At 46.5% G+C, this 25,246-nt stretch overlaps 1 pseudogene across 1 annotated transcript; it reads left to right on the top strand.

Moving 5' to 3' along the window:
* The first annotated feature begins 6,069 nt into the window (after positions 1-6,069).
* LOC311616070 (ubiquitin carboxyl-terminal hydrolase 17-like protein 6) lies at positions 6,070-7,467 on the top strand (annotated as a pseudogene). The gene has a single exon. The product of its transcript is annotated as a ubiquitin carboxyl-terminal hydrolase 17-like protein 6 (transcript).
* The last annotated feature ends 17,779 nt before the right edge of the window (positions 7,468-25,246 follow it).

Consider the following 25,246-nt stretch of genomic DNA (forward strand, 5'->3'; position numbering starts at 1 on the left):
GTGTGTGTTTTTAATTTTTTATTTGGGAAACTTTTGAATATATGGAAATGTACAGAATTGTATCTTGAGAGCCCCATATACTCATCCCCGATGTCAGTACCCCATTACTCTATCTCATGTCATCTTTACCTTCATACTACTTATATTAAGGTAAAAGTGATGGACATTGTAATTCACAAATCTCAACTTTGCACTTATGCCAGATTAGAGATTACTGTACATGTAGTCAGCCAAAGTCTCCCAAGCTGCTGCTTGGGCAGGTTCTGGATTGATCCAGATACCAGGGCAGGCGGAGCAACATCCACAGCCTTGGTGAGGCACAGGATTCCAACTCAGGAGAGAGAAGGAGGCATGTGGCTAAAGAGAGGCTCTCCCACACGTGGAGCAGCACAGGAGAGAGCTTTCATTCACTTCCTGTGCTTGTGAGACTCCCCTGCTCACAGCATTTCCCTTCCTCCTCAACAAGACACTGAGAAAATGCCAGGTCTTCAGAATTGGAAGCAGCTGAGGTGCTGGGAGTTTCCATCATGGGGTTCTTGGAGGGAATTGTCCCTGCAGAGCCTGCAGAAGGCGCATCATGCTGCCATGAGTATGGGGGCCATGACATTCATTTATTCACTCACCCCGTGCTTCCAGTCCGACTCCAGGGCCATCCACCCCTTTATCCTCCAAGTTCTCCATTCTCCAAGGGTGCTACCATATCTGCTCCTACCAGACTCTCTGTTCCTTCCAGCCAGAACGAGCACCTTCTGCCTTATGGCATTCCCCCCTCCCTCCTCCTGAAATCATCCCATATTCATGAGATGCTTAGTGAACTTCTACTGGGTGTGAGGTACTGTGTCTAGATGTGGTGTGAATGATCTCAGTGGATTACTGAGGGGAGACTTCACACCCCAAACCACCCCGAAGCTAACTTATGACAAATTACCAGCCTCCCCATAAAGTGGAGGTTGAACATTAGGAGGAAAGGAAGACGGACACACACACACACAAACACACACACACATAGCTGCCCAAACCACCCGGAAGCTAAAGCCCCACCTCACACCACACACGTTCACTGCTAGATGTATTAAAGGACAGTTTACAACCGGGAAAGCAGAGACAGTGCTGGACAGGGGGGTTTCTGTAGAGTTTTATGTCAATTTGAAAATAAACCACCTCGTCAAAATCATTTTTAACTTTTATTAATAAATTCATTGGTTTTACAGCATCAGTTTGTCACAGATGGAAAGGACAAACAGATATATAAAAAGGCAATGGGAAGAAATGAAATAGTCATTAAAAGCCAGAAATTCTACCGATAGAAAAAAAAATTCAGACGGGACAAATGTTTGTGACACTTCATTGCCAGGAAATGGAGTCAACTGCAGTTAATGAAGAAAAAGGAGCCCTATATGCATGCCATTATTATAATAAAAGCCAAACACGTGATGAGTCCTCCTGGTGTCCAATTTTGCCACGAGAAGGGAGTCCATTGTGCGAGTGCAGGGAATGCCGTAGGAGAAGCACAAGGCAGCCAGGAGTCACAGATGTGCAGACAGGAAAAGCTATCCCAGTCCTCTGTGTGCCACGGTGCGCTGCCAGGAGGAGCATGGAGGCTGGGCCGGGTCCCTTGGAAAGTTCTGGCAGCAGTTCCTAATGGGGGCAGCCTGGGCGAGGGAGGTGCAGCCCTCCAGGACTCCATGCGCATGCGCAGTGGGGGCAAGGTGGATGCTTAGAGCAACTGGAGGCCAAGACGCACTGCCCAGTGCTCCTGGCGCCCGACCTGTGCCGCGTGGGCGCACACCCTGGTCGCCTATGGTGCCATGGCATCGGCAGGACTTGGCGGGGACGGAAGCCCTTGGAGACCCGGTAGTTGGAAATGGTCCACGTTGCTGTTGCTGGCAAACTCATACATACCAGGGCCTGGGGGAGGAGAAGGGCTCCTCCAAGCCCTCTAGGGCAGAGAGCAGGTCTGTGAAATCAGGGTCTGGGGAGATGTTCCGGACGACTTCGGCGTAGCTTGGTCATTGTCTTCATCATCAGGGACCTGAGGCCAGACTGTGGCCTTGGTTGGAGCTGGATCTGGAGCGGGAGTGGGAGCTGGAGCAGCAGCAGGTGCAGGTGCAGGTGCAGCGTGGAACATGTCCCGGACGCCCTGGGCAGGGTGCCAGCAGGCCTGGCTGTAGTTGGAGGCGCTGGCATCTGCTGCTGGGAAGACTTGCCAAGGGCTGTGCGAAGGGAGCACGAGGCTGGCAGGGAGCACAAGGCCTTCCTGGAAGGCCGGGTCCAGAGGCGCAGGCGCGGGCTGAGGGGCGCAGGCTCCCAGTTCCTGGGGCAAAGCATGCTGGGCTCCAGGGCTTTTCTGCCCGCGCGGTGGTCTCTGCAGCCTGCGCTCTTTGGCCCTGCGATTCTTGAGCCATGCCTAGGGAGAGAGGGAATGGAACGTGAGCAAGTGTGAGAGGGGAGAAGCTCTGTGTGCACACACCTGCGATTGCCTGCCAGGGGGTGAGGAGGCTCAGGGAAGAAGGTCTGGCCTAAAACCTCTCCCCCTCCGTCCCAAGATCCCACAATTGGCCCTGGGTTGGAATGGTCTGGGGGTAGGCTCAAAGAGCAGGACACCCTGAAACCTGGAAGGGGTGAGCTTGAGAGGGTCCCCGTGTTCCCAGAGGCCTGGCGGTCTGGGGGCGAGCGTGGAGAGAAGCAAGGGGCTTTATCGTGTTGGACAGTTTGTCCCACACAGGGCTGAGGTGGACTCGGGGACCAGGCCCTGGACCACACGGGTGACCCTGGGCAGCGCTAGGTCCTTCTGGCCTGGTCACCCGTCTCCCACGCCCTTCTTTCTCCACCCTCCCCCTTTCGCCTTCTCCCCCTTTCGCCCCCAACCCTCACCCTCCTTCTGCACTGTGGTAGGGCATGGATTGGGGAAGTGGGCGGGCAGCAGGCAGTGGGAGCGGATGGGGTGATTCCGGGTTGGGGTTGGGGTTTGGGTTCAGCGGGGACCATGTACCTGAACTTGGTACTCCTGTAGATCCAGCATGGCCGGCAGGGCCTCGCGTTCATCAAACGTCCCATAGGGTTTCCCCTTAAAGAATGTCTTCAGGACCCGCAGCTGTTCTGCGCTGAACACCGTGTGTGGCCGCCACCTCCTCTTCCTCGGGGCGCTCGGGGACAGCCCGGAGCCTGGCAGAAGGTGGAAAGGGAGTCAGAGGAGCTCCAAGGACTGTCCCCAGCCCAACGGACATGGGCCACACATCTGTGAGCAGGTGGGGGCTTCGGGCTTGAGGGTGGGGGTGGGGGGGAGGGAACAGCGTTTGTGCGTGGGCGCATGGCATGTGACACAGTGGCCTGGACCGGGCACCTGCCCGCCCGGGCCACCCGCCTCTCTAGGGCTGGGCACCCGCATCTCCCAAATGAGCCTGGGGCCAGCGCTTGTGTTCTTCTTTGCAGGGCCCACAGCCAGGCAAGGCAGGGCCCTCAGACTCACCCAGGGTTCCCCTCCCGCGGCCCTCACCCCCACAGTGTCGTCCCACCCCCCAAAACGCACTAAGCCTGACAGAGAAGCTGGCCCCGGCCTGGATGCCCAGGGGTCTCCATCCCCCACCAAAGGATCCCACCTATGTTTCCCAGGCCCTCACGGTGGGCCCAGACTCACTGCTGGGAGACCTGGGTTCTTGAATCCTTGATGCTGCTGAGCCCTCTGTGTTTGACGCTCTGGCAAAGGGCCCTGTGAGCGCCTCCTTAAATTCGTGGCAGGCACTCGCCACCCACACGTCATAACCTATGGGGCTCTTCCCTCAGGCCCCGCCCCTTGTGCAGCTGTGTGTTTGCCTGTGCGTGCGTGCATGCGTGCGTGCCTGCGTGTGTGTGTGTGTGTGTGTGTGTGTGTGTGTGTGTGGGCATGAGTGGTGTGTAGGGCCTGGGGGCAGGGTGCGCCGAGAGAGGCAATCATTGATTAGTCGTTTGATGGAGCAGCTCCTGAATCCGCTGCAGGTCCCCGGGGCTGGGAGACCTCAATGGAAAGACAGCCTCCGTCCTGCCCTTAAGAGGACTGCCCCCAGGGGACTTTTATTAAAATCCACAGGAGAGATAGTGACCCGGGTGGTGGAGGAAATGTCGGCTTCTTTACTTTTTAAGAATGTTTTAAAGAAATGTTACTTTTTGATGAGAGAGAGAGAGAGAGAGAGAGAGAGAGAGAGAGAGAGAGAGAGAGAGAAATATGAGAGAAACATGGATTGGTTGCCTCCCACAAGTACCATGACCAGTGCCAATTGTGTGTCCTTGACCAGGACTCCTTTGAACCGGAATTGAGCCCTAAGCTTTCCCATGCCTGACAGGATGCTCTAAACTACTGAGCCACACCAGTATGGCTCCATATGTATCTGAATGGGATTTTGTAGGCCATGTACATTTAAAGACATTATTGCTACTTATTGTCATTGTTTGGGTTTTGATTGCCTTAGAGTACTCTGTTCCTCTATTTTTTTTTATATTACTGCTCTCTTGTCCAACATCTTTACCCTTGACTTATGACAAATTACCAGCCTCCTATAAATTGGAGGTTGAATATCTGGAGGAAAGGAAGACTCTCTCTCTCTCTCTCTCTCTCTCTCTCTCTCTCTCTCTCTCTCTCCCTCTCTCCCCTCCCTCTCTCTCTCAGACACACACACACACACACACACACACACACACAGACTCACCCCAAACTACCTAGAAGCTAAACCCCTATGCTAAATGAAAGGAAACTATGAGATGTCATTGCTAAATTCAGCTCTTCGTCTGAACTGCCTCTTCCTGTTTCAGGGTGGGGTCTCTCCTAGAAGCCGTGATTTCTGCTTTCCTGGGTGCACATTAGTCACCGTGACAGTGGGTGACCCTGATGTCCCCAAGGGACAACCTAACCAATTCCTTGTTTTATACATTGTGACTAGAGGCCTCTAAAGAAAAAACAGGGTGTTACAAGCAAAATAGTAGGTGTCACATGCTGCTGATTGGATGGGCAAAACTCAGAAGTGCGACCAGACTTGACATTGGGGGAGGGGATGAGGAACCGCGCCTTTTTTTGTTTTGGTGTGTGGGCTAATTTTTGAGACAGACTTGGTGGCATGTGTTCATCTCCCTCAGCCGAAGACCATGAGGTGGACACCAGTGGTGGAGCAAATGTTGGCTTGTTTACTTTTAAAGAATGTTTTCAAGAAATTTTGTTAGTTTTTTATTAGAGAGAGAGGAGAGAGAGAGAGCGAGCGAGAGCGAGAGAGAGAGAGAGAGAGAGAGAGAGAGAGAAAGAGAAAGAGAGAGATGTGAGAGAAACATGGATTGGTTGCCTCCCACAAGCACCTTTACCAGAGTCATGGATAGAAAGTGTAAGCAATTGTGTGCCATTGACCAGACTCCCTTGACTCAGAATGGATCCCTCGGCTTCCTCATGCCTCACAGGAACTCTAATCTACTGAGCCACAAGGATAGGGCTCCTTTTGTATCTCAATGGGATCATGTAAGCCATTTACATTTAAAGAGATTATTGCTACTTGAGATCCCTCAGTTAATCCCCCCTGAAAGGTGTGTCTGGGTGCAGCTGGGCCAGGAGCGCCCTCCCCCTAAACTTGATTTCATCAAGCCTGGGGGCTGCTGATTGGTGGAGCTCGAGGCTCCTCCCAGCATGCTCTGGGCTTATAAGTGGGCGGGTGGGGAGGCAGGGACCGTCATTTGCAGAGCTTCTCAGCCCAGGACACTTCCTGCTCTGTGCTCTGAGAGGGAGCTTGCTTTTAAGAGAGAAATCTCTCAAAGACTTTGTCCTCTATGCTCTGCGAGGGAGCTTTCTTTTGAGAGAAAAATCTCGCGAAGACCTTGTCCTCTGTGCTCTGCAAGGGCGCTTGCCTTCAGGAGAGAGATCTCAAGAAGACCCTGTCCTCTGAGCTCTGCGAGGTAGCTAGTTTTCGGGAGAGAGATCTCGCGAAGACCTTGTCCTCTGCGCTCTGGGAGGGAGTTTGCTTTCTGAAGAGAGATCCCGAGAAGACCCTGTCCTCTGAGCTCTGGGAGGGAGCTAGCTTTCGGGAGAGAGATCTCGCGAAGACCCTGTCCTCAGAGATGGAGGCTGCTTCTGCGCCCCTGGAAGAGGAGTTTCAGCTCAGGCAACCCCCAAAGCTCAAATCCTCTGGATTCGATGAAGGGGCTGCGGGAGTCCATGGGGGACCCCGCAGGACTCAGAAACCAGCAGCGCCCAGGAAAAGTGGGTGCACGCCGCGGGGCCCACTGGCTCCCGCGGAGACCCCTTCGAGTGCGAGCTGGAGCACGGAGAGATCCCGCGCGGTGGGGGCAGGGCTTTGGAACCTGGGTAACACCTGCTATGCCAACGCGGCCCTGCAGTGCCTCAGCTACACCCCGCCCCTGGCCCGCTACCTGCTGTCAGGGCTGCACTCCAGGGCCTGCGGGCAGAGGGGGGCATCCTGCACCCTGTGCGCCCTGCAGGCTCACGTGACCCGGGCCCTCCTGCAGCCTGGGCACATCATCGTGCCCGAGGGGGATCTGCTGGCGGGCTTCCACGCGTACCAGCAGGATGACGTCCACGAGTTCCTCCTGTTCACGCTGGAAGCCCTACAGGGGGCGTCCCAGGAGGACGCCAGCCTGATTCGCGGGATCTTTGGAGGCCACTGGAGATCTCGGGTCCAGTGTCTCCGCTGCCAGGGCGTGTCCGACACCCTGGACCTTTACCTGGACGTCGGCCTAGACATCCAGGAGGTGCAGAATGTGACCCAGGCCCTGGACCTGCTAGTGAGGCCCGAGCCGCTGGAGAGCTACCAGTGCGGCCAGTGCCTGCGGAAGGTGCCGGCCAAGAAGACATTGTGCCTGCACACAGCATCCAGGGTGCTCACGCTGGTGCTGAAGCGGTTCTCGGCGCTGGCGGACAGCAAGGTGGAACAGGACGTGCGGTACCCGGAGCAGCTGGACCTGCGGCCCTACCTGTCGCGTGGACGCCGCGTGCGCCCGCTGCTGTACCGGCTGTAGTCAGTGCTGGTCCACTCGGGCCACACCTGCCACAGCGGCCACTACTTCTGCTATGTCCGAACCGCGGGCGGGGGGTGGTTCAAGATGGACGACGCCCAGGTGACCACCTACGACGCCTCTGTGGCCCTGAGCCAACGCGCCTACGTGCTCTTTTACATGCAAACCAGTGAACTGGAAAGAGAAGGGGGAAACCCAGATGCCCCGCGACTGAGCACAAGCTCTGGGCGATGTCCACCCAACCGGGTCCCCCAAAATGCCCCTGACTTCACAGGTTCCGGGTCCGAGGGGCCCGTCAAGCACAACAACTCAGAGCAGCGGCCTCGGCTCCAGGAGCTGTCCCGGCCCAAACCTCAGTTCAATCGCAGCGAGCTCCAGTGTGCCCTGCACTCTGAAGCCATTGTTCTTCACCAGTCCCGGGGCAGAGGGGGCAGGACCGAACGCCTGCTCAACGGTCCAGCTAGGGACGTCCACCCCGGGTAAGCCAAGGGCACTGACCAAGGCTCTGGTCCCAGAGAGAGAGCCAAGGCGAAGAGGAAGTAGAAGACGAAGAAGAAAGGGCACAGGTCTGTGCCCGCGTGCCAGTGATGTCAGCAGCAACAGAAGTCCAGGAGCCTTCGGGAGAGCCTGGGGCTCAGCGCTGGGTGGGCGTGGGGAGACTTTCCAGGGCGCCGGGTCAGGTGTCAGTGGTGGGTGGCACTAGGACTCCGCAATTTTGCCTAAGTTGGATACTCCTGAACCCATGCAGGTACTTTCAAATGGTAAGTATGGAGGCATTTTTAAAATATTTCATTATCCACCACCCTCCCTTCCTTCCTTCCTTGTACATCCTCACTCAAGGATACTTATCCATTAATCTTTAGAGAGAGTGAAACTTCAATGTGAGAGAGACACAAAGATACTTCACCTATGGCACCTAGCCTGACCAAGGAAGGTCGAGGGTGGAGCCTGCAATCCAGGTAGATGCCCTGGACCAGAATGGAACGGGTGACCCTTCAGTCCTAGGAACGCCTCTCTATCCACCGTGCCCCAACCACCAGGCTGCACATCATCCTGATTTTTATGGCTGTGAATCTCCTGGAGGGTCATTTGGAAGCGGGGGTGGGAGGGAAGAGAGAATGGGGGAAGGGAGGAGGAAGGAGGGTGAAGGGGAGTGGTTGTGCGCATTGATTTCAGTCTCTCCTTTCCTGTGCCCTGCCTCCTGGATCCCATCAGCCCTTGGAGCCTGCTTTCCAGAACTGCCTGCAGTCCCTGGCCCCAGTTTTGCCCCATGGAGGTGCTGGGTCTCCACTCCTGGGATTTAATCTCAGGAATAGCTCCACCTCCCCCTCCAGAGGCGCATGTCCAGCTGTGCTGATGTGAACCGGGCTAGATTATGCCCTCAGGGTGGCTAGGACTGCAGGCAAACATCCCAGAGCACTCCCAGGATCAGCAGCCCTGCACAGCCTTGGGGATTTGTGTGGTGCAAGAGATTCCCCAAAGCATTTCAAGTAGCTCCCTGTAGGGCTGTCAAGGCTCTTGTCACGTGTGTGTGTGTGTTTGTGTGTGTGTGTGTGGGGGGGGGTTGGGGGGTGACATTTCATCGATGACATTTCATTTTTATTTTTTAAAATATATATTTTATTGATTTTTTTACAGAGAGGAAGAGAGAGGGATAGAGAGGTAGAAACATCGATGAGGCCTGGTTTTTGGATGGGAGACAGATTTTGGATGGGAGACAGATTTTGGATGGGAGACAAATCTGAGGAAGAAAGGACTTTTAGAATTTTGGGGGGTGGGGGCTCCTCAGGCACCTGCTGAATCTCCCAAGTTTTCTCCAAACCAGGGAAAGGCTTAGGCAGGCCCTTGCGCCCTCTGCTGGTCGAGGTGCGCCAATGCAAGTCCTCCAGCACTCTAGCAGCCTCCTCTGGGAAAAGCAGAGTCAGGTGCCTGGAAGTCCCCAGCTCTGCAGAGATCCTAAGGAGTGGTGGGGTAGTGGTGGTGATGGTGGTTGTGGAGATGGTGGTGGTGAGCATCCTGTAAGGAGCATTGTCTGTGAGAATGCAGGTATTTGCAAGGGGCGGGAAAGGAACGTTCTCATGGCTGCCTTGAGCACAGTCAACAAATGTGCGTGGGATTCCGCGGATGTACAGGCAGGAGCACAAGGTCGGCTACCAGGGTGTCTGCCGAATGACCCACGTCTGGGAGATTCACCGTGGCTGCTTTCCTTGTGGCTCGGGCCTGTGTACGATATCTGGAGCTCACGCGAGATTCTGATCACAGCTACAGGAAAACGTTTCAATCGTTTTTGATAGACACACGTGGTGCAGCACGTCTTAAGGACAGCATCCCGTGCATCTCATTGATTCGCCATGCCCGCCACCATCAGCGAAGTTGCTTAGGAGAAGAGAAAGGCATTCCCCTAGAGGCCAGATGGCAGAAGTCAAAAATCGAGGTGCCAGCGGGACCCCTTTCCCTCTGAGGGCTCTGCGGAAGCAGCTGGCCTGCCTCCTCCAGCTGCCGGTGGCCCTGGCGTCCCTGGCCCAGGGCCTTCAACTGCAGCGTGTGCCTCTCAAGACCTCCCAGGCCAGCTTCGGTGTGTGTGCTTGTCTCTCGTGTCCCTCCCCTTGTGTTGCAGGAATACCAGGCATAGGGAGTGGAGTCTGTGGAATAGAGATTTCTAGAGTTCTGTGGAAGAGAGGCCATATAGAATTCAGCGGAATAGAGGTTGTTTAGAATTCTGTGGAAGAGAGGACTTCAGGAATCCTGTGGAATATGGAACATCCAGAATTCTGTGGTGGAGTGGACTTCTAGAATTCTGTGGAATAGGGGATTTCTATCATTCTGTGGAATAGATGATTTATGGAATTCTGTGAAAGAGAGGATTTATAGAATTCTGTGGAAGAGTTGACTTCTAGAATTCTGTAGAATAGGGGATTTCTAGAATTTGGAGAAAAGGAGGACTTCTACGATTCTGTGGAATAGGGAATTTCTAGAATTTGGAGAAAAGGAGGACTTCTACAATTCTGTGGAATAAAGAATTTCTAGAAATCTGAAGAGGACTTATAGAATTCTGTCGAAGAGATGACTACTAGAATTCTGTCGAAGAGAGGATTTCTAGATTTTTTTGGAAGAGAGGCCATATAGAATTCAGAGGAATAGAATATTTTTTCTGTGGAAAAGAGGACTTAAGGAATCCTGTGGAATACGGAACATCCAGAATTCTGTGGAAGAGTGGACTTGTAGAATTCTGTGGAATAGGGGATTTCTAGAATTCTGTGGAAGAGATGATTTCTAGAATTGGAGGAAGGGAGGATTTCTACAACTCTGTGAAATGGAGTATTTCTAGAAATGAGGAAGAGAGGACATAGAAATCTGTGGAATAGAGTATTTCTAGAAATCTGTGGAATAGGAGATTTCTGGAATTCTGATGAAGAGAGGATATCTGGAATTCTGTAGAATAGGGGATTTCTCGAATTGCGAGGAAGAGAGGACTTCTAGAATTCTGTGTAATAGATTCTTTCTAGAATTCTTTAGAATAGGGTCCTTTCAAAATTCTGTAGAATAGAGCATTTCTATAATTCTGTGGAATAGGAGATTTCTACTATTCTGTGGAAGAGATTACTTGTAGTATTCTGTGGCAGAGAGAATTTTGAAAATTCTGTGGTATAGGGGATTTCTAGAAATCTGAGGAAGCAAGGACTTCTAGAATTTTGTGGAAGAGAAGACTTTTAGAATTGTGTGAAAGAAAGGATTTATAGAATTCTGTGGAATAGAGTATTTCTAGAATTCTGTGGAATATTGGCTTTCTAAAATTCTGTGGAAGAAAGGACTTCTGGAATTCTGTGGAATAGTGAACTTTCAGAATTGTGTGGGAGAGTGGACTTCTAGAATTCTGTGGAATAGGGGATTTCTACCATTCTGTGGAATAGATGATTTCTAGAATTGGAGGAAGGGAGGATTTCTACAACTTTGTGAAATATGGTATTTATAGAAATGAGAAATCTGTGGAATAGAGTATTTCTAGAATTCTGTGGAATAGGAGATTTCTGAAATTCTGAGGAAGAGAGGATATCTGGAATTCTGTAGAATAGGGGATTTCTTGAATTGGGAGGAAGGAAGGACTTCTAGAATTCTGAGGAATAGGGGATTTCTACAATTTGGAGGAAGGGAAGACAGCTAGAATTCAGTGGAATAGGGTATTTCTAAAATTCCAAGAAAGAGAAGACTTACAGAATTCTGTGGAATAGAGGAATTCTAAAATTCTGTGGATGAGATGCTTTCTAGAATTCTGTGGAATAGAGAATTTCTAGAAATCTGAGACAGGCCTGGTTTTTGGATGGGAGACCAACTGGGCATACCTGTTTCTGAAGGCTTTTTTCCTCCTGCCCCATGCCCCTGGAGTAATGCAAGTCCCTGATGACTACCACCACGTAACACCTGAAATCATAAAACTGGTAGAAAACATGGGCAGTAAACTCTTTAGCATCATTTGACATTTCATTTTTATTTTTTAAAATATATATTTTATTGATTTTTTTACAGAGAGGAAGAGAGAGGGATAGAGAGTTAGAAACATCGATGAGAGAGAATTATTAATCAGCTGCCTCCTGCACACCCCCTATCGGGGAAGTGCCCGCAACCAATGTACATGCCCTTGGCCGTAATCGAACCTGGGACCCCTCAGTCCGCAGGCGGACACTATAGCACTGAGCCGAACTGGTTTCAGCTCATTTGTCATTATATATATATATATATATATATATATATATATATATATATACACACACACACACACACACAATATATATATGCATATATGCGTATATATATATATATATATATATATATATATATATATATAAATTGTCTCCTTGGCAGGATAAACAATAGGAAAAATAAACAAGTAGAACAACAAACTAAAGAGTTATTGAACAGTGAAGGAAATCAACAAAATGAAGACAACCTACTGAATGAATGAAGGTATTCTCCAATGATATATCTGATAGCCCATTAATATCCAAAGTATTAATATTTAAGGAACTCATACATATTATCACCAAACAAAGCCAACAATCTGATGAAAAAGGGGCGAAGGAACTGTATAGACACTGCTCTGACTAGGACGCACAGATGCCAATAGACATGTGAAAAGATGCTCAACACCACCAATAGCCAGGGAAATGCAAAATAAAACCACAATGAGGTACCATCTCACACCTGTCAGAATGGCTGTCATCAATAAATCAACATGTTGGCAGGAATGTGGAGAAGATGGGACACTTGTACACTGTGGGTGGGCTTCTAAATTGGTGTCGCCATTGTGGGGAAAAATACAGTGGTTCTTCAAAAACTTAAAAGTAGAACTACCATATGATGCAGCAATTTCACCTCTGGGTATTTATTTAGAAAATACAAAACACTAATTTGAAGAACATATTGAAATATAGTGGCAACCATACTTTGGTAAAAACTGATGTTTGAATTTTAACCCTGCTAAGTCTGGCCCCTGCATGTGATTAAAACATAGGGTACTTACCTCACCTTCCAGGTGGAGACCTGGAGGCTAAGACCACAGGAAATTGATTCCCACTGACTCAGTAGCTATAGGGATAGAAACTGTAGATAACCTTTAGAGACTAACCGCTGAGCTCTGCTTCTGTGTAATCGGCTATTGCAAGATAGGGCCACATTCCAATGTCCAGCAGGATGTGACTGGGAACCAACACTGCGGGATGTCCCAAGTCTTTAGAATTTAGTATTTAGGCCAAAACCGGTTTGGGTCAGTGGATAGAGCGTCCGTCTGCAGACTGAAGGGTCCCAGTTTCGATTCCGGTCAAGGGCATGTACATTGGTTGCGGGCACATCCCCGACAGGGTGTGTGCAGGAGGCAGCTGGTCGATGATTCCCTCTCATTGATATTTCTGGCTCTCTATCCCTCTTCCTTCCTCTCTGTGGAAAATCAATAAAATATATTTTTTTTAAAAGAATTAAGTCTTTAGGATTTAGGATTGAAGGAAAATTCTTGCAGTTTAGACCTTTAAAAAGACTTGCCTTCACCTGGAACAGTGCAATCGTATAGAATCCATCTGCGTGTGGTACTCTTGCGGCTGTCCTAGCCAGTTTTTATTTCAATAAGTTCTTGCCTGCTTTTTAAAAATTAATCATCAACTTCCAGTGATCTTATTTTGAACCCAGCATTTGACCGCACAACAATATGCACCCTATGTTCATCAAAACAGTATTTACAATAAACACAAGCAAGTTACATGTTCATTGATAAATGAGTAGATAAACATGTGGTTCATATATACATTGGAATATTACTCAGGCATAAAAAAAATAAAGTCTTGCCATTTGCAACAACATGTATGGTCCTAGTTGGTATTGTGCTAAGTGCAATAAGTCAGTCAAAGAAGACAAACACCATATGATTTCACTTATACATGGAATCTAAAAAACAAAATAAATGAACAAACAAAATGAAAACAAATTCATAAATACAGAAAACAAATTAATGGTTGCCAGAGGGAGGGGGTTGAGGTGATAGGTGACAAGGGGGAATGGATTAAGATGTTCAAATTGCCAGATAAGAAAAACAGTTACAGGGATGTATGTAAAGTACAGCATAGAGAATATAGTCAATAATAGATATAATTTTTAAAATGTTTTTATTGATTTCAGAGAAGGGAAGGAAGAGGGAGAGAGAGACATCAACAATGAGAGAGAATCATCTATCGGCTGCCTCCTGCACATCCTGTACTGGGGATCGAGCCTACCTGGGCATGCACCCTGATCAGTAATCAAACTGTGACATCCTGGTTCCTGGGTCAATGCTCAACCACTTAGCTATACCACCCGGGAAATAGCCAATATTTTAATTACTATGCATGTTGTCAGAATAATTGGTCAAAGACCTATAAGATTTGGCTGGCATTCCCAGAACACAACTTTCTCAAATGCAACAAGACTGGGAGGCCCTTAAATAAGCTCTACAACTCAGTTCCTTTAAGTGGTTCTGCATCTGCAGGAATCTGGTGAAAGTAAAGGTCGGTTGAGAGCCTGGAAACCACCACCAGGACCCATAGTCTCAGGCTGCTCAGGGCCCTTGCCCAGCCCCAGACCTCGTGATGCCTGCATTCCATCAGGGCTTCCCCAGGACTTCTCCATCCTGTCCCTAACTGCTATCTTCTCTCTTCTAGTATGTTTTTACTGTGAGTGGTTTTAAGAAAAGTTTAGAAACCTAACTCCCACCATGCCCCTCTATGGATTCCCAGTCTTTAAGGGCAGCAGCTTCCTGCAAATGAAAGCAAAACTCCTCACACAAAACTTTGCTTCATCTTCTTTGTTGCCTTTAGGTATAAGACAGAACAGGATTTCCCCAATCCTCCCTACTCAGTCACACCACAATGGCCTTACACGGTGGCTTTTCAGCCTGTCACCTTCTCCCACTCAATCACACCATGTGGCACCCTCAAGCAACTCACTGTTCTGGCGCTGAGACCTGGACTGCAGAACAGGAACAGGCACCCACACCCGAGGCTGGAGGGTGAATGAGGTGAGGCCGGGTTGAAATCTGGAAGCAGAAAGTAGTTGGGGAGGCACAGAGGACTCATTCACAGCCTGTTGGAACTAAGCAAGCCTCAGACACTCAACTGCACTTCGGGGACACTGCCTCTGATGCCTACTGACCCAGCACTGGAGCCTCTGATTCTGTGAGCACACTGAAAAGGTCAAATTCACCACCAAGAGAAAGACTCTGGAAGTCAAACTCAAACCAATGAGCACAGGGGTAATGTGTCTCTCCTAGGCTTCATTGACTAAACCCAGCCCTCCTTAGCCCATGGGCCTTTGGGTAATGCAGCAATCTAGCCGTGCATGTGGCACTAGGATCCCAATCATTCCCAGACCATTTCAAATATTGTTCTGGTGCATCCAAGTGACATTATAAACTGACAACTGAAGTTTTAGGGGATTGTCACAGGTTTGTGGAAAGTGTTGTCTACAAAACTGAACTCCTATTTGCATACTTTATTACAGATTCTGCTCCCTCAGGTGAAAAGAATTATTTCAATTATTCCTTAAGAGTACAAATCTAGCCACGACAGGTTTGGCTCAGTAGATAGAGTGTCAGCCTGCAGACTGAAAGGTTCCAGGTTCAACTCCGATCAAGGGCATGGACCTTGGTTGTGGGCACATCCCCAGTGGGTGGTGTGCAGGAAGCAACTGATTGATGTTTCTCTCTCATCAGTGTTTCTGACTCTCTATCTCTCTTCCTTCCTCTCTATAAAAAAGTCAATTAAATATATTTTAAAAAGATTACAAATCTAAATGGATAAATGTATGTAAAGGTATTTTAATTGACCTTTACAGATAGAAGAAGGATAGAAACATAAAATGGCTCCCTGGACATGACCCCCTAATGGACTAAAGCCCATAACAACAGCAGGTGCCCTCAAATAATAATTGAACCAGCAATCTCTCTGTGTATGGGTCTATGCTCAGTAAACTGAGCCATTTCAGCTTATCTCTCTCCCTTTTTTTTTTTTACATAAAATATTACATTATTAAGAGTAAAAGCAGGCTATGAGAGAATACATGTAACCCTATCCTACTGATTTAAAAAGAAAATTTGACAGGATATATAGGCCAACATATTGACATTTACTATATTGTCTGCATATCTGTAATCAGTACACATTGAGATGTTAAGGAGCTAAGAGTTACTGAATGTCTACTACAGGTGCCAAGCCTGGATTCAATGCTTTACATGCATTATTATTTCATTTAATCCTCTTTGCAATCTGAAATGGTTTCACAATCTATTTGATGGGGGGGGGGGAATCCAGGCTCAGAGGCTCAAAATTAATAGCTTGTTTGTAGAGTTAATAAAGGCAGGGTTGAAGTCAAACCCATGTGCCTCTAGCCACCTTGCACTGCCTACTAATTTTAGGCTCTGCTGCCTCCTAGAGGGTAGAATATGAGATGCATTTCCATTTGGCTAGATGTTATTGTGGGTAATGAACAGCCCCAAAGCTTTAATGCCTTACAGTAAAGAAGGTATCTTTCTTGTTTATAGCATATGAACACCCTGATTCTGCTGGAATCAGGATAAAGGAGCAGCCAACATGTAGGTTCCTGCTGGGTGTCATCAGAGATGGACAGAGAGGGCGGCCCATCTCCCTGGTTCCAGACTCTTCTGTTAAGCTGACAGGCTGGACTCCCACATTTCATTGGTCAAAGCCTATCACTGGCTGCAGCCAAGATCACAGTCAGTAGTAGAGCCTGACATACTTGATGGACCCCAGTCCGAAGGTGACCACGTGATACCAGCCACTTTTGGGGCTGCTCAGGGTAAAGGAAAGGAGGAGGCACTGGTAATGAATGGCAGTGGAAGTCCATTAGAATGGTTGGTTGTCTTTCTCCTCATCCACCTAGACTTTGTCTCTGAGCTTCCCAAAAGCCAAAATTTATTGGAGTGAACTTCAAAAAAAAAAGGAGTTTGGGGAGATGTCCTTGGCAGAAAAATCAGACCCGACTTCTGAGTGTGACCCTGGGTAACTCCCTGTTGCCTGGGTCCCCCACTGTGGTAGGTGTGAAATCCATATATTAAGAGAGGTGACTAGGAAGGTTACTGGACTGCAGGCATTCCAGAGTCCATGTTCTCTTATATTCACAGCAGTCACTACCCTGCCTCCAAGCATCCTTCCCATGTCCATTACCCAGGTGACTGTTTCATCAGGTGGGGCTGATTGGAAAACTGATGACATTCACACCCATGGTGATCCTGTGGTTTCTGTTCATTCTGTGCTGGAACCTGTGCTGAGTGAGGTCCCTTCATATTTTCACCATCCCCCCCTGCAGAGAGCACTGAGCCCATTCTGCCTCCTGGCCCTGGTGTTACAGGGAGACCATTCATACTCAGTAGATGAGCAGAGATGGGAAGTCCAGGAGTGATGCTCAGAGAAGCCCAGGCACCTTCCTCTATTAACTTTTAGCTGATATATCCCATGGGTAAGGCATATCCCTGCCTCTGAAATCCCCCAGTCCCCACAGTCCCCCAGTCACCAAGGGTCTGCCCAAGGTGCCTAAGCCTGGGACGGTGGTTGTCCAGCCACTCAAGTCTGCCAGAGGCTCAGTAACCAGGGAGAGCTGAGGCTCCCACTGTTGGCACTGGAAGCAGCAGAGGTGTGATGGGGCATCGCCATTCCCTAATCACAAGGTCGACTCCAGTCCCTGACGGCTCCTGAAGTGTAAGAGGGGGAAGGCCAGGCTGAGGAGTCCCCCTCTCCATTGCATGAATTTTCATGCACTGGGCTTCTAGTACTTAATAAAGCCTTAAGGAGCATTTCCAGTAAAGGCCTGGATATCTACATCTTGTTAGAAAATAAAAATCACAACCCTATTTGGGCCATAGCATCTCCCTCCTAATTTCCTGGGGGACAAGCCTTGCCTCAGGGGAAGCAAATATTGGCAATCAGTGAAGATGATTACCATCAGAATCCACAGGAATGCTGACAGATCACAAAAAAAAAAAAAAAAAAAAAAACACAACCTGGGACTGATTGTGGGATTATTCTTTCTCAGCTCTGAGGTCTTTTCAGTTGAGGAAACCTTGATATAACCACCCTAGATGGGTCAGGGAACTAAAAACATTAGTGTTTATCTTCTCTGCCAATGACTTCAGCCACAGAAAACAGTTATGGAGGCCCTGAAAATGTCTATAAGCAAACAGCACACAAGCCACAGACCTTTGACCATTTGTAAAAAAATGTTTAGAAGAGGCAATTTCCCCCCCCCCCCCCAATTTACTGCAGTCTTTCCTACTCTCTATTGAGTCTGTTTTACTGGTGGTTCAATTTAAACATCGGAGTCTTACAGCAAATGACACCAGCATATGAAATTTCTATTTTTTAATATATTTTATTGATTTTTTACAGAGAGAAAGAGAGAGGGAAAGAGAGTTAGAAACATTGAAGAGAGAGAAACATTGACCAGCTGCCTCTTGCACACACCCTAATGGGGATGTGCCCACAACCAAGGTACATGCCCTTGACCAGAATCGAACCTGGGACCAATAGAGTGTCAGCAGACCTACACTCTATCCACTGAGCCAAACCGGTCTTGGCAGCATATCAAATTTCATACTTAATGGTACATAGATCCTTTATAATATGGGGAGGGTTTCCCCTAAACATTGCTGAGAATTATGTAATACTTACTGTGAGCAGAAAATATAATTCATATAGTTCACACAGGCCCAACAAGGGAGACCATTAAACTCACCAATGAGAGAGGAACCAGACTGCAAATTAGAACCACAACGTCATGCGGACTTTCTTTCAAGGCATTGGTCTGCAATGCAAAATAACCCCATATGGGAAAGAGAGATTTTCTGCCATTCTTATGTGTCTTCCAAGCATGCATGGTTGTGACCCCACACATACTGAGTCATACTAATTTACTCTCTTTAAAAAAAACTCTCTGAAATGCACACACACACACACACACACACACACACACTTTAATAGAGAAAGGGAGGGGTGAGAGATATAAACATCAATGAAGAGAATCATTGAACTGCTGCCTTCTGGAAGTCCCTTGCTGGGGTTTGTGCCCACAACCCAGGCGTGTGCTTTTGCCAGAACTGAACCCAAATTTAAAGCTTGATATTTCCCCATAATTTTACTGTGTTATTAAGAATGTTCTGAATCATGTTTGTTGCTTCTATATCCATTTGTGGGAAATAAAATACAACGATGTGCTTCAGAAATATGTAATCAGGTCTGAGTTCAATGCACTCATTTTGACAGTTTAAAATGAACCGTAATGAGAGTGTTTACACCAGGAAATTGACAAATACTACAAAGCTACATGCCATTTCATGTATTAATGACTGATTAGACTTAAATAAGTGTAGCTCCGAATGTTAACAATGCAGATTAAGTATGTAAGTATATGGTATAAGATGACATCAGTTGTGCACATCATTAAAACTGAATGAAACAGTTTTCCTTTCAGGCTGCAAAACCTATGGTTCCATAAGGCAAAGAGTCATTTGAGTCACTGAAGAATTATGGATATTTAATCATATGTCTTAGATGCTGCACAGTCCTCCTTTGGTAAAATAATATATTTATTTAAACAATTTGCAAAAGATTCTCAGCAGACATTTAAACAAAGCAGATAAAAACAATTGCTCACCATTAAAAATTCCTCAGTAGATGGAATTAAAACAAAAGCAATTTAACATTAAATGCATTTCTAAGGTTACTAGTTGAAAAGGTTAAACATTGTATGTCCTTACAGGGTAGCAGAAAAATTGGATTTTTTATATAATATGGGTTAGAGGTAAGGCAAAGGGAATGACCATTTTGGATCACAGTTCTGCATATCTTAAATGTAAGACATTCACCCTCTCAATGGTTTGATAAGTAAAACGTATGTCTACATATAGAATTGAATGAAAATATTCCCAAAAGATTTATTTATAATAACTAAAACCTGGAAATAACAAACAACAGAGATCAACAGATAAAGGAGTTATTCACAATATCCAGTACTACTCAGCAATAAAAACAACCACTCTTCACATAAGCATTTGTATTAAATTTCAAAATCAATGTGTAGCTTGGAGGAAACCAGCACTTGTTTAAAAGTACACATCAAATAGCGCCAATAAAATTATGAATGGTATGAACTATTCTACTGCAAAGAATGGAAAAATCCATGAGTGCCTGTAGGGCCACGAAAGGCAGAAAGAGAGATTACAAGAGGGCAGTAGGAAAATACAGGATGTGGCAAAAGAGGGTTTAGAGTTGTTGGTGTGGAAAATAATACAATAATTGGTAGTAATAATAATAATAATACAGGAACAAGCTCTGGCCCAGGCAGTGACCTCAGAGAAAGTTCTCTGGTTTGATTCCACGTCAGTGCACATGCCACAATGTATTCCTAGTAGAGGGTGAGAGGGAGACAGCATATCTATGTATATCTTTACTCCAGCCTCTTTCTCTCTCCCACCCGAAAAAAGAATAAAATCATTTTCTAAAATATCTTTCAAAATACAATCTGAATTTACAACTGTAAGCTTATTATATCACCAACCTGTGTATGAGTTAGAGGTGAGTGTTTGTCACATGTGACAGTTTCTCAGCTTTCTCTCCATGTCAGATCTCACCAAATAGCACCCATTAGAAAGGTGCTCCCTGATGCATGTCAGTTCTCATTTCTTGAGAAGACCAACCTTGCCTCAGTAGCAGTGAATGTTGGCAAACAGTGAAGACCCTTGCGATTAGAATCAGTGGGAATAATGACTGGTTACAAAAGACACATCCTGGGGATTATTACAGGGTTATTAATCCTCTAGCGTTGCGTTCCAATCTATTGAGCAATGACCTTAAGGTGACCTAAACAGAGGGTACAAGGGAATCCACAAACCCATGAGATTATTATTTTTATTAGTGACCCCAGCTATAGGAAATAGTGATGGAGGTCCTCAGACTGTCCTCAAAGACCAAAGAGGCCACATGACCTGCAATCATTTGGACTTATATCTAGAAGAGGCACTTTCCATCTAGTTTAACTGCAGTGTCTCCCATGACTATGAAATAAAATACAATGATGTGCTACTGAAATATCTAACCAGGTGCGTGTTCAATACAATCATTTGACAGTTTAAAAAGTACCATAACGATAGTATTTACACCAGGAAATTGTCAAATACAACAAACCTGCATGCCATTTAATGTACTAATGAATACTTAGACTTAAATTCGAGTGACTATGAATGTTAGCAATGCAGATTGAGTGTAAGTACATCATATAAATTGACTTCAGTTGTGCTCTCTGAGAGTTCAGGTGTGACTGAATGACTTTCCTCAATCACTACACTCGTATGGTTATTCTCCTGTGTGAATTCTCTGATGCCTTGTGAATGTAGATTTTTGCCTAAATGCTTTCCCACATTTACTACACTCATATGGCTTTTCTCCAGTGTGAATTCCCTGGTGTTTTCTGAGAGTGAAGATTTGCCTGAATGATTTCCCACAATCACTACACTCATATGGCTTTTCTCCTGTGTGAATTCGCTTATGCTTTGTGAAAGAAGATATGTGACCAGATGATTTCCCACAATCACTACACTCATATGGCTTTTCTCCTGTGTGAACTCTCTGGTGCCCTAGTGAGAGTGATCCTGTGCCTGAAAGACTTCCCACAATCACTACACTCATAAGGCTTTTCTCCAGTGTGAACTCTCTGGTGCTGTGTGAGATGGGAACTTTGCCTAAATGTCTTTCCACAATCACTACACTCATATGGTCTCTCACCAGTGTGAATTCTGAGGTGTTCAATGAGATTACACTTTTTACTGAAGCACTTCCCACAATCACTACATTGATATGGATTTTCCCCAGTGTGAACTGTCTTATGGTGTAAGACGTTACAATTCTGACTAAATGATTTTCCACATTCAGTGCACTGGTAAGGTTTTCCTCCTGTGTGAACTCTGTGGTGTATAGTGAGGGAAGACCTGTGATTGAACAGCTTCCCACAATCAGTGCACTCATAAGACTTCTCCAGTGTGGACTCTCATGTCTATTGAGATTTGAGATACATGTGAAAACTTTCCTACAAGTATAACACTCACAATTCACCACTCCAGAGCAGACACCCTGATGTTGAACAAGGTTCTGTTTGTGGCAGGCAGCTTTTCACATTCATCCCATGGATGATGCCTTTTTCTATCTGGAAATTCCTCTGAAATCTCACGATTGTGTGGCTCCTCAGTGTTGACAGTGGCCTGGGCCTGAAGAAGCTCTGAGATGTCTGGGAAGTCTTTCCCAACCTCCATTCTGATTGAAGAGAGCCCTGATAAATAGAAACTGCACCTGGTCACAAATGAGGCCTTGTCCACAGCTTCCTTCCATGGCTTCTCTCCACTGGCATCTCTGTGTTGCTGGTGAGGGTTGTCACTGAAAGAGAAGTCTCTGACACATGTGTCACTGAAGACTGCTTTCTGTTCAAATTCTGCTGCTTGTGACTCAGTCAGGTGCAGACTATCTTTTAACACAGAGAAACATCTCACACATAGAAGGGTCCCCTGGGTTGCTGAAGCTGTCTTAGGAGCACTATCCTGTGACTCCCCCTGTACACATTCACTCTGCTCAGAACAGGCCTCCACATCATTCCTTTTATGCCCACAACCTGTGAACAGAAAATGGTGATGAAATAAATGTTGACTGTGTTGACATGGAGTAGTTTCTTTATGAAAGTGCATCACACATACCACATTGGTTACATGCAATTGTCTGACAGTAACATATCTGTAGGAAGGATTGATAAGATGATGTTGTGATCCTCTGTGCCACTGAAGAACACCATACACGAAAGATCTCAAACAAAATATGAAACAAATATGGCAAGCACCACATGGATCATCTGCTCATTCTTCTGCTAACAGTGTTCAACAGGGCTGGTCTGCTGGTGACATGGGCAAGCTGTGAATAATGCTGCTTATCTTATTCCAAGTAAAATTTAAGAAACAAGAAGCTTGTGTCAAGGTCTAGTGTGGCACCTATGTACATTTCATTACAAATATGCGAGTCATTATTTGAAAATACTGCAGATAGAGCAGTTCAGAACAATGGGTGGTGGGAAAAGGGTAAAAAGTTGAAGGTAGCCAGAAACCAGGAAGTCACACACTAAAAGATAAATCAGATAAATGTCATGCATTGCAAGGAAAATGGATCAATCAGCTGTTGCCATGGGCACATTAACCTAAATTTTGGTGGTAAGAGCAGGTTTCTGGTAGGATCAAAACACCACTTTTATGTCATATTTCCCATGAGTTGCAATTAAAGAGGCAGCCTTTTAAATCATCCTGCATGTTCACCCTGTGAAAACACCTTTGCTGCCCTTGTACCTTCCCTTGAACAAGCTCATGAAACACAGATATTCTGAGTTTTATTGAAAGACAATAGAGATGAGGAGGCAGCACCTGACGAGAGCAACACAGCATTCAATAGTATTCAGGTAACATAACATTACAAAAAATGCAAAAAGGTCTTTTAAGAACCACCCTTCGTTCATGCAAGTAATGAACATAACCTGGCTTAGTCAGTCACAAAGAGCCTTTAACTGAACTAATGGTGAAGTGGAAGCCCTGGATGTGGTCATAGACACCTCCCAAAAAGTCAAAGTACAAGCCTGGTCCCATTAAGCTGTTGGGAACAATCCTGACTCCCAGACACTTCCTGTACTATTTGACCTTATGGGTGTGAGGGATTTTCATGAAGTCCTTTGCTCAGCTTTTTCCAATAACTAAGCACTCTCTGCCACTGGAAATTTGCCAGGATAATAGAATAAAATAAAACAGCCCTAGGACTAGGTCTGGGAGAGAGAAAGCTTACATTTGGAGAATAAAGAAAGAGAGGATATCACCTCAGGACACTAGGAGAATTGTAAAGGTCTCACCTACAGGTGATACAAGAGCAAAAACTTCCAGCATCATCTTGCGGTACAGCAGTCTCTGAGCCTCATCAAGAAGCTCCCACTCCTCTTGAGAGAAGGTGATGGCCACGTCCTCAAAGTTCATACCTATCATAATGAAGATAGTTCAGTCCATGATCAGTTTCTCTGTTAGGATTTTATGTTCATCCTCCCGAACAGCCATCTGCTCCCTCAACTCCCTACATAAGAAAAGGACCCAAGGACTTGGTGCCATCAAAGTCTCTCTCTCCTTATATTCCTGCTGATACTGTGGCTTCCCACAACAATAAGGGTAGATGATCATACAGAGAATACGTGTGCTCTGAGACTCACATGCAGGCCACACTTCGCCTTTTCAATACAGTCGGTGGCATGAACACAGGGTAGGGAGAGATGGTGTCCATAATGAGAGTGTGAGGATTTGGAAGGATGCTTATCAGGCAATGACCTATTGTCCGCTGAATTCCTATTTTAAGACCCCAATAACGATGGCATCTCAGTTCAATTATTTGAACGCAATCTCAGGGTGCTGAAGCCATTATTTTGCACTACCTCTTGGTCATAATTCATTGAACCACACTTCTCTCACACAGCTTCATTCCCACAGGCCCAAAGTCAAATGTAACACAAGGATGCCATGATGAGCATAGTTTATTTCCTAATCATCTTCTTTTCCAAAATTTTAATCCACCACCTATTTAATATATATCCCTTATCATTCTGCCTTCCAAAGCCAGTGCAGTTTTTCAAGCCCAAATGAAGGTGATTATGCTATCTCAATCCTACTGATCACGGTAACAGCCATCAACAACAAGAGGCCGGTGAGCACACATATTTCACCTAAGCATTCAACAAAGGACGTAACACTACAATGCACTCTCTTTTCAGGAATTAAGCTTTAAATTCACCACTCTGTAGTATCAGCAGGCAATGGACTCAACCTTCATTCCCTCTTGTTTAAATGTCATGTCTCTGCAGCCTTGAATGCACATCCCCTCTCCAAGGGCATATCATTCTTTCTCCCACACCTGTCTAACACCTGTACTCCCACAGCCCACAAAATCATCTCCTTCACTTCCTACTCATTGGTCAGCATCTGTGGTATAAACACTGCTTTACAAATTCAAACAGAAATAAGTTCTACACAAACTCTGAGAGTCCAAACTCCTTGAGGCAGCCTTCAGTCCTGCAATGAAGGCGTCTCTCCCTCATGGTGTTTTCTTTCAGCCTCACCTATTGAGAAACACATATCTTCATGCCACCTCCACTAGCCCTGCACCTGACCTTCCTTCACAAGTCACAGCCTTCATCACTCACGTCCTACACTGTATACCAATCTACCCCATGCCCAGTGAGTCTCAACAATGACCACTCATGCCCTAAGCAACTCAACCAGAATGAGGAAAAAAACCCAGGCTCAAACTCACAACAATATCCTGTTATATGTTGAACAAGTAAATATGTAACAGCTGCAGTCTCATCCTGTTTCATTGCTCTTAGGTTTGCAATTAAAAAGATAAAGAAAGAGATGATCTATAACACTTCCTTAGTTCATACACTCCACCTACATTTTAAAGAAGTTTTGATCCTGAACTGTGCCTCAGAGTTCCAGTTGCTCATGAACTTCTCCCTGAAATAAAGTTTTGGTATCCCCAGTGAACATTAGTTTCTACTATGAATATCTGCATCTCAGATGTTGGCTCTTCCATGCATCCAGTTGCCAAATGCAATCTTTCAAATCTTTATTCACTCTTACCTCTCTTTCCGCCTCCAATTTAGAAAATGCTGATGG

This window comes from Pipistrellus hanaki (assembly GCF_964339955.1).
Source record: "Pipistrellus hanaki genome assembly, contig: scaffold_50, whole genome shotgun sequence".
Classification (NCBI taxonomy): Eukaryota; Metazoa; Chordata; class Mammalia; order Chiroptera; family Vespertilionidae; genus Pipistrellus; species Pipistrellus hanaki.